Source organism: Dermacentor variabilis, chromosome 8 (assembly GCF_050947875.1).
Source record: "Dermacentor variabilis isolate Ectoservices chromosome 8, ASM5094787v1, whole genome shotgun sequence".
Classification (NCBI taxonomy): domain Eukaryota; kingdom Metazoa; phylum Arthropoda; class Arachnida; order Ixodida; family Ixodidae; genus Dermacentor; species Dermacentor variabilis.
The window spans coordinates 33,063,243-33,073,731 of NC_134575.1; the positions used below are offsets into that span (position 1 = coordinate 33,063,243).

Genomic DNA, 10,489 nt, shown 5'->3' on the forward strand with positions numbered 1-10,489 from the left:
GTGTGTGTGTGTGTGTGTGTGTGTGTGTGTGTGTGTGTGTGTGTGTGTGTGTGTGTGTGTGTGTGTGTGTGTGTGTGTGTGTGTGTGTGTGTGTGTGTGTGTGTGTGTGTGTGTGTGTGTGTGCGCGCGCGCGCGCGTGCGTTTGAAGGATCTTGTCTATAAGCAACAGTAAAACCGAGCAACCGTCCATTTAGCGGAAATCCTCTGCTTACCACTAGTTTTGAGAAGAGAGAAAAAAAACGTCTTCCAAATGATGAATTGACGTTCCGCTCACCTGTGTTCACGGCTGTGCAAAAATTAGCGGCTGAGCGGAGAGGCGCTCCTGGACAAATTTCGATCACCTGGGATTCTTCGAACGGGCACCCAAGTCTGTATGAGTGCACGAGCCTCTTTTTTTTCTTTTTTTTTGCATCAAGTGCCAACCTCACAGGGATGCGGACGCGTCGGCTGGTAGTCGAACGGGCCACTTCGTGCCCCGCATCAGAACGGTAAATATAGCCACTGGGTATCTTCTATTTGTTGTCCCTAACTGCCCAGCATAGCTCGAGAAAAGACGGGGAATGCGGGAGATGGCAATTCAAGACGATGAGCAAAACGTGAACAAGGTGAATGCAGGAGCCAACGTTTCGACAAGTGGACTTGTCTTCTTCAAGGCGACATATGCTTTCCTCGCCACAGTATATATAGGTGGGGTTCTTCTAAAGGGGAGGGGGTGTGAGGCGAGCGTTCCTTTACTAATTCGACACGCTAACACACTTTCCCTCGTTTCCACGCGCTCCCGCCTCACACCCCCTCCCCTTTAGAAGAACCCCACCTATATATACTGTGGCGAGGAAAGCATATGTCGCCTTGAAGAAGACAAGTCCACTTGTCGAAACGTTGGCTCCTACATTCACCTTGTTCACGTTTTGCTCATCAGCATAGCTCGAGGCACTCGATGTATGAACGGATCCATATAGCCTTACCTGCTTACTTCCGCTCACCTTTACTGCTTGTGATCAGCAAGTTCGACGATTGCCCTATGTCCCGGAGAGACATAGTCTGTACAACGTTATAGAAGTGACTCTATCATATCGGATGACTGTTGGAGCATTGTAGCGTTTTTTGCTATCCACCGGAATCGGTGAATGCCTGTAGTAGTTCTTTTTTTCTCTCTCTCTCTTCTCCTCCTACCTTCTTTCTAACCCCATTGTCCTCCAACCTACGTGGAGGGTAGCAAACCGGACTTTTGCTTCTGGTTAACCTCCCTGTCTTTCCGCTCTTTCTTTCTCTCTCACTCTCTGTCTCTCTCGCACACATAAAATGATTCCTGTGCTTTTTTTCTTTTCTTTTGTCGCAGGCTGGTTTATCTTTATCACCACCATTTACGCGTCTGCATAAGGCTTCCCGTTTCTCGAGCGCTGAATACAGAAGTTCGATGCTGACGCATCCTGCTGATTTCCTGATCTTACATTCACTGCATTAATGCTAACTGTACTTTATTAGCACATTCTATTTGTGTGCTTTTTTTTCGTTTAATTGGTAATGCTGCACTTTCAATATTTCCTTTTTCATATATAAGCGTTTCCACTCATTATTACTGCGCATTTACCTTTAAAGACTCCCCAACCCCCCTTACCCTATACTTGGGATCTGCGAGGTACTTCAAAGGGACGCCAAAGGAAAAATTATTAAGTCGAGTTAGCTCATCATAGTATCTGTCTAGAAGTCTATCACCGTTTTCTGTGTGTCAGTATATGAACTTCTCGCCTAGGAAATTGCCCTCGAAGTTTCCCGCTGCATGCTCCCAAATTTGAACCGCGCGCCCCAAAGCGGTGGACTTGTCTCCGCGTGACCGGCCTTCATGCCCTTGTGACGTATTTTGTAGGCTATTTACTTAGCTCTGCATACGAAGCGTACTATGCTAGGCGGGTGCGCCAGTGTTCAGCTTGCACGAATCGCTCTGCGGCTCTGCTTTGGGTACAGGGTTACCGGTTGTGGTCACGTGATCCTTCGCGGCTGGCTGTATGCATGGTCAGCTGCCACACGTTATCGCCTCGGCTGTTGTAAGCAGAGAAAAGCGACGCCACGCTCTCTCCGCATCAGAGGTGCACTGACGCCACACGCAAGAGGTATACCATAGTCGACAACAGATGGCGCCACTTCGATTTTCTATTTACGTCATTCTTTTCTTCTCTCGATTACGAAGCCTAATCTTTCAACCTAGCTCGCCTTAATATTTTGCCTTTAGTGTCCCCTTAATTAAAGAAAATTAATTGGTATGTAGTCATTGCAAACACACACGCGCTCCATCGAGGTTTGTTGCGATCGCGTTTGACAGTGACGTGAAGGGCGCCTTCCGTTGTTGTTCTATGCGCGCGCAATTGGTTCGAAGCAATTGAAGCATGATTGCAGCGCCGACAGCAGCCAGTGCGCAACGGAACAAGCGCAGTCACCGTTGTCGGAGCGGATGTATGGTATGAGAGGAGCAGCAACGTTCCACGCGGGGCGGAAGTGGTAGCTATACCGCGGCGTCCCGCCACAGAGCGCGCGACAAATAATAGTCACAGGAAATGCGCTTGAATGCACGAGCTCGCGGAACGTGCACCGATAGATCTATTACAACGCGGGACTCCTTGTTATCGATCCGGCGCCTCCGGGTCGGCGGCTTTGCCCGGTTTCGGGAGACGCCGCGCCATATGTATTGACACTTGTTTACATCTTCTACACCGGCGACCGCGTTTTAAGCGGCTAACAAACGTTCAGTTATCGCTCGGCGCTATAGCTAGACGCGCCTTTCTGTATCGGAAGCTTCTCGAACGTTAGGCAGGTTCTGTATATCCAGGTTGTAACTTTGTGCAATCAGATTGTACGCGCGACCCGAAATTGTGCTGCACTTTCTGCACGCTGACTCCCAGCGAAATACGCTGGAGCCTTCGACGAATAATGGTGATACGTGCTTGGCCTGCGCTGAATCGTATTCTCGACGATCGATGACATTGCTCGCCGCTATCGTTGTGCTTGGGTGTTAACTTGTGTTTTGCTAGACACAAAGTGGCGCCCGATAAAGAGTTAAATTCATAACTCACAGTTTGGACACGGCGTCGATCGTTCTTCACCGTTACCACAATGAGACAATATACTGTATGTACGGGACTGGGAGAACAAGTTCCATTTCCTAACAACGTATTTACGTCCAAAAATCTGCCCGCCAGACGAATAGCTAACGGTAATTCAGATCCGCCCACTTGTCGGCCCGCTTTTTAATTGTATAGCGGTAAAGAAAACACACAAATAAGTCGTGCCACCAAAGAAAATAAACCACCAATATTTGGCCCCATTTTGGAATATGCTTCATCGATATGGGATCCCTCAGAGCAATATATCACTCTTGTTAACCAGCTTTAAAGCTGTATAAGATCGCTCAGTTAGGTCCATCCAGCAAAAGTAACGACGTAACAGACTGGTTACTGACGGAAGTTTATTTTTACTGATGTATCGACTTCATGGATTTTTATTTTTATTTTTTTCCAAAGAACGTCCTGGATTTGTCAAACTCGCGAACCCGGTGGCTTCTGGTCACCGCAACTTAGGCAGAGATTTAAGGGGGTCATATACACGCGTGGATGCATCACAACTGATTTTGCAACATGATTTCACGAATTCCCCTGCCTTTACGAATTTCTCGTTACAGAGAATTCCAAGAATTTCTTTAAATTGCTCAAATGATGCTTTTTTTTCTCTGAACGCCAGATTCGGCAGACAGGCGTAATTTATACGCGTGCAGCTGTGATTAAACCAGTGTTGAAGCTCGATTTTGCAAATCTCCCGATGTAACAAATTTCTAGATCTCGCGAATGTCCAGATTTTTTTTTTTCATCTTGAAACTTTACGTGTAACGTCTGACGGATTTTTGTACCGGTGCTCTGCGGCTTGCAAGCAAACTTGCCGAGTAACAGCCTGCATTGATAATCTAATGCATACAGGTTTTAATTATTTTCCATACTGATTGACCTGGCAATTTTCAAACGCGTTGAGGTTATAAAATGGTTTGGCAAGACGTAACTTCCCTCATAACTGCCTCGGAGTTTAATGTCCTCGCTCGAATTTAGGGCTGGCTTTGCAATGCGCAAGGCGTACTCACTAACGTAAGCCAGAACCGAATGGAAATATGTTCTGCAATAATGTTCCACCTAGTCAGTCACTTGTGTGGCAGCTCCAAAACATTTCATAATCTAGCTCATCACAAGCTTCCGAGTTGGAATCGTTAATGAAGTTATTGACCATAACATCCAAGACGTTACCTAAAGGAGGTATACTGAAGACCTCGTAAAGTAAGTGAAACACCTACAAATATCGCTGTTAGAGTTCCAACGGCCTGATAACAGAGAAGCGCATTTTTCACCTCGCATTTTCGAATTTGACGGTGGTTGTTCAAAATCAGCTTTTTTTTTTTGCACGTTCTACAATAAGAAAGCTACTCCTCCGCTAATATAATTAACATCAAGCAGCCTTGGGTAACGATCACGCAAAAAGCTTCGCTGACATTGTTCAAGATCCCTCTGACTCTCCGGCTGTCCGCTGACTTTATTTATTATATAGTATCTCTTCTAGATCCCTAGTTTCTTTAACAAACCTCTTGAATTGCAACACATGCTTTAAAAAAAAAAGCTGAAAGCAAAGTAGGTGGTTATAGAAAGTCTATTAGGATTGTTTCTTTCGGCACTCAATAAGCTATCAAAACAAAGTGCAGGAGAGGTAACACAGTTCGTATCAATGTCAATATTATGTAAACGACGCCGTTTTGTAAGACATGCGTTGAATAATTTGCAGGCAAGGTAGGGTGATAGCGACAAGATCCGTGTCATAGAAACACGACTACCATTTCGATGTGTTTTCTTTCTTCGTCCCACGTTTGCACATGGCGCCATTCCATCGCATCTTTAGACAGTAAGCCGGTTTAATCGCGTCGCGCAAACTGTTTGTCAAATGCAGAGAACACACTCTCTCTGTATTCGTCAATCTCCTATTGCAAACCCGCCGTGGTTGCTCAGTGGCTATGGTGTTGGGCTGCTGAGCACGAGGTCGCGGGATCGAATCCCGGCCACGGCGGCCGCATTTCGATGGGGGCGAAATGCGAAAACACCCGTGTGCTTAGATTTAGGTGCACGTTAAAGAACCCCAGGTGGTCGAAATTGCCGGAGTCCTCCACTACGGCGTGCCTCTTAATCAGAAAGTGGTTTTGGCACGTAAAACCCCGAATATTATTATTATTTATCTCCTATTGCAAGAAACAGGAGGATGGGCAGCCCGCGAGACGCCGACAACGAGGTAAGAACCACACAAGAACGCACGTCAACTTTCTGCAGGGCATCAATTTAGTTTCTATAGAGTCTATAGAAACTCAGTAGAAACGCATTGCTTCAAGGGCGTCCTCCATTGGTATTCGGTAATATGTCTGTGATGACTGTGATGACTCCTTCAAAAGCAACAAGTTCTTACTGGACAATGAGCTGACAGCATATAATGCAATGATGGAGTTATTGCGCATGCGCTCCTTCTCTTTTTATTTATTTGTTCAAGTTCCCCCTAGATGCCCTCTTGTTGAGGGTATTACACGGGGGGCGTCTGGTACAAATGTAGTTATTGTAGTGTAAATAAGATTCCAAGAAAACGATAACTAAGAAATTAACAGTGCAGGCGTATACCAAATTCACGAAAAAAAATTAATACAGTAGAATAAGCACGCAAATGTATCTAACTATTGCATTTACAACCATTACACGTCTATACAACTGTTCAACGTCTATACAACTACAACAAATACAACTATTGCATTTACACGTCACAGGAACAACACAAAAGCGTAATAACTCGAGTTATTGGTGTTAAGGGAGAACGAATAAGGAACATAGTCAAACAAAGGTACTAAGCTTAGTAAAAAAGCACAAAACATTATTTATTGATAGCCCCAGTGTTGCTTTGTTATATTAAACCCTATGAATCGACCACTCAAAGTCGCTCTAAACAACTTCGAAACCAATTTGTCAACAAAATATCTCACTGTCCTCGCCCGATGGGCATTCCCTCGAAATAACGGTGAGAATCTGCGCATCACCTTTTTTTTACCCGTCGCAGTGGCTCAGCATCTACGGTGTTGCGCTGCTAAGCACGAGGCCCCGGCGGCCGCATTTCAAAGGGGCGGGGGGGGGGGGCGAAATGCAAATAAGATCCCGTGTCCCATGCACTGTGGGGCACGTTAAAGAACCCCAGGTGGTCAAAAAATAATTCCGGAGTCCCCCATTACGGCGTGCCTCATAATGAGATCGTGGTTCCGGCACGTAAAACCTCAGAATTCAATTCGCATGACCTTAGAAAAAATATGTACTGGCGACGCCGTTTGCTACCACGTGTATACGATACAATCTGTTGCGTATCGTACACGTCGAACAACGTTCAAAGCGGTGCCAGTATAATTCTTATATTACTCATTTTAAGGCAGTATGTGAATATATATATATATATATATATATATATATATATATATATATATATATATATATATATATATATATATATATATATATATATCATAAGCAAGGTAGGCTGACAGTGGCAAGGTCAATGTCGCAGAAACTCGGCAGCTAATTAGAGACGTCTTTTCTTTTCATTCATCCCATGTTTTAATACGGAGCCTTCTATGCCGCCCTCAGGCAGCAGGCAACGTTACTTTCATTGCGCAAACAGTTTGCCAAACACAGACAGCAATGGCTTCGCATTGGGCGCCTTCATCGCGCATGCGTTGTCGCATCGTGGGCGGGGCCGCCCACGAGCCACCGACAAGCAGACCAGCTCCATCGAAAACGAACGTTAATTTCCTATAGAGCGTCCGCTGAGTTCCTATGTAGCCTGAAGGAACTCTTTAGAGACTCACAACATAGCCAATAGAGTATGCTCCATTAAAATCTTGTGAAAGAGATTGCGGCGGTTTGTTAACAGACACCCTCCCATTCGGTTGGAAAAAGCGTTTAATAGACTAAACGCTGGCATAATATGTGAAGAATAATAAGGTGCATTTCTATGCTCTAATGTAATCTGTCAACAGTTCTTGCTCTGTGCGCATTCTCTTGCTAAAGTAACTAAGATTCTTTACATGACTTTCGAGATATGGTGCTAGCGTCGCCGTTTTGTACTGGTGATTGAAATCTATTGAAAAGAAAACATGTTGCGAATGAACATCTATTGAAACAAGTTGCACGCGTGCTCCCGGAACCAAAGTGGGACTACTTGACTATGATTCTTGACTCCGTGGGTTCACGCTCATCGTCGAAACCGGCTAGAAGCTGTACACGCCATCATTTACGTAGTTTGGTAAACTTGCGAAGTAAACAAATATGGAACATTCAACTATCTACTGAGGCAACTTGACTGCGCTATTTGCGCTATGTAGCCATACGCAGCTGTAATCGATGGCAGAATACCGAGTGTTGTTCCCTTTAAAAGTCTGTCGTACTGTATCCCCACATGCGCAACAAGTGGGCCACGGTGCACAGCACACATACCTTCAATGTCTCTTCCGAGTCAAGAATATAACATGCTCTATAGAGTAACGCTGTCATTCGCTATCCCGTAAGCTATTCTACTATTTCATGCGTCCGGCAGATACGCCCATCGTGTGGGACTTTTCCTGGGGTCGCTCTACAAAGTAAGATTTAACGGCCGGATAGTCGTCTGGGAACACGATAGCAGACGACCTCGCGTGTGTTCGCGGGCTCGTAAGTAAATACCATTATGGTTGATACTGCTGTTGACAGCTAGTGCATGTGCTGTTGCTGATAATATTGTGGTTGTTTCTGTGGACTTGACCTCGATTACTGTTGCACATACCGGGTGCTTCTTCTTGTTGAGATGGTCCAAAACTTTCTTTAAAATTGCCTGTGGCACATAACACAATTCTAGTCCATGAGCTCGTCTGCTCGAAGAAGCGGACGTTACTTGTGAAATAAAATTGAAATGCATAATCGGCTAATTAACAAAAACTCGAAAATTAATTTTAAGTAATTACCTTACTCCGCAAATTCAGATTCTAGCGGCTGATACTGCAAGGCGCGTACACTTGAAAAGAATTGCGTGGATGACACTACTTACGAGATATACGCCATCAAACTCGCGGTAAAACTGTCGTTCCACTTACTATCTTAACAAAACGTCGTTTTATGCATTGAAGCACAAAAGTAACTGGAACGCCAATTTCTCCGCAAAGTTCGAAAATTTTTATCTCGAAATTGGTATCATCCTGAGAAATCGTCCCAAGTGCCTTCGCCTTGCAGTCTCACCCGCTATAATTTGTAAATTGCAATATGTATCATAAGGTAATTAGTTCAAAACTTCCTCGGTTAATTTTTGTCAATTAGTCGTTATGCATTTCCATTTTGTGTGCAATTAACGTTCGCCTCTACGAGCAGATGAGCTCATGGACTAGAATAGTGAAGATCACGAAAACGCGATCGTCGTAAAGTACTTAGAGCCATTTGACAACGGCGCGAATTTCAGTTTTCTTTTCGTAGCAAGCTATTCACGAGATATGCATTATACTTTCAACTTACGCATTGAATGTTCGCTTTGCGACTGAATTCGTCTACGGCAAACGAACGAAAACTTACGTTTGTCAGCGGTAGTCCCGCCTCCAAGTGGCTTGAGCTCATAAACTAGAATTGTGCTGTCAGCCACCGGCAATTTTTTTTTAAATTTTTGGACCGTCTAAAGAAAAACACCCGGTATACTAGCTCGCGTTAAACGCCGAGAAAATATGTCATCACTACGGCTATGCTGTGCACGTAAACCGCTTTTAAATTGTTTTAGAACTACACTACAAAATGCGTTTAAAGTTTTGTACACTGCATATAGCACATGTCATAAAAGCAGGAAGTAATGTACACTTCCTTAAATAAATATAACATCAGGATTTAATTCCCTGTAGAGGTCCAGCTTTCGTACGAATGCTCGCACGTAGCTGTTCTAGGAAAAGAAAGGGAATTTGCGGCCGTAAGTGTTCTGAACAATCTTGACACCTGCGCTCTCATGCGCGTGCGTGGCTGAACCCTCTTAAATGGGTCTCTCTTTCAATGAGACGCGCGGCAAGAACGAGCTTTTTTTTTCTGTTATGGTGAAGCTCACGAAAACACGATCGTCGTAAAGAACTTAAGAGCCATTTGACAACGGCGCGAATTAATTTTTTTCTTTTCGTAGCAGGCAATTCCCAAGACATGCAATATGCTTTAAAACTACGTGTGCTCTACGTTCGCTCTGCGAGCGAATTCGTTTACGGAGAACGGACGAAAACTTACGTTTGTCAGCGGTAGTCCCGCCTCCAAGTGACTTGATCGTTAGTATCCGTCTGGTTTCCGTGTGCACTTTCCGTCTGCTACCACTTTCGCCTAGAACGAGCGGCGTCTGCTGCCACCGAGCCAGACGTGACTGCTATAGTTTGCGGCACCGTTAAAGCATCTTTTAGCGATGCACTCTTCCAGCTTGCGTCCCACACGCCAACACGCACTACGCCCAACTGAAGAAGCCGCAGAGCGCGACGGCAGCAGGACGCAACGAGCCAACGGAGAGAGAGAGAAAAAAAAATGAGGCGCCAAAGGAGGCACGCATGCCGGCCGCAGCGCCATCAGCGCGTAGTCCGTACGTGTGACGGGCGAGAAAAGCAGCAAAACAGCAAAGCGAAATAACGGGAAAAACTGGTTGCTCAGCCGCGCTCCGCGCGTCGTCTGCTCTGCGCTCCGGCAGCCGCCATCTTTGTTTCGGTTCTGGTTTTCATTTTTTCTTTTCTGCTTCTTCCATCGGTTTTTTTTTTCTGCATTCCGTTACGTCACCTCCGGTCATTCGAACTCAGCCAACCGAAGGCCGCCTGTGGTGCATGCTGGCTTTACTTTGCTGGCATGCTACTTTTTGCTGGTTCTCGAGTCTTCGCGCGTCAAGCCTTGTTGTCGTCTGCTACGCGCTAAAAACGCTGCCAAGTTTGCTTTCTTTTTGTTCTCGCTTTTTTTGTCTTCGGTATCGCTAGACAAGCTTGCGCGTGGGCGCTTGCGGCTACGAGCGAACGGTTCTGACTCACGCGCGACTGAATGGCCACGCTAGTGTGACACATAAGCGCTGCAGCTGCTGAGAAGGTCCGGCTCTCAACCGTTTTCGTGTTCTTCGCTCTCGAAACATCGCTGTGCGTTCATCGTCATCTTTCGCAACGTTGGCGCTTACGCGGACCCACGCTGAGTCGTCTGCTATAGGGAAACTGACAGAGACTGCCGGATGTGCTATTTCTTGACCGCTACCAAATGCCGCCTTCGTATCGATTGGTGCGATCTTCGACTCGTGTCCGCTCTCTAATACACTTCGGGCGACCGAGCTTTGAACCGCGACCATGTAGCTGCCGGACGATGCCGCGGTCGACGGGTCACGAACCGAAACCGATGGATGGCGTGCAAAACGGCGCTTCTGCTCTGGCCAC

At 45.8% G+C, this 10,489-nt stretch overlaps 1 protein-coding gene across 2 annotated transcripts in view; it reads right to left on the minus strand.

The window, feature by feature from the left end:
- Positions 1–9,597, minus strand: part of LOC142589949 (sodium/calcium exchanger Calx-like) — a 78,716-nt gene extending 69,119 nt beyond the window's left edge. The window contains exon 1 of one of the 2 annotated variants that reach the window (XM_075701678.1): positions 9,327–9,597. The gene's annotated coding sequence lies outside the window, so the exon portion shown is untranslated. Of the gene's footprint in view, positions 1–8,642; positions 8,675–9,326 lie in introns of those variants that run through there. The other variant, XM_075701679.1, reaches the window with a different exon arrangement.
- Between the last annotated feature and the right edge of the window lie 892 nt (positions 9,598–10,489).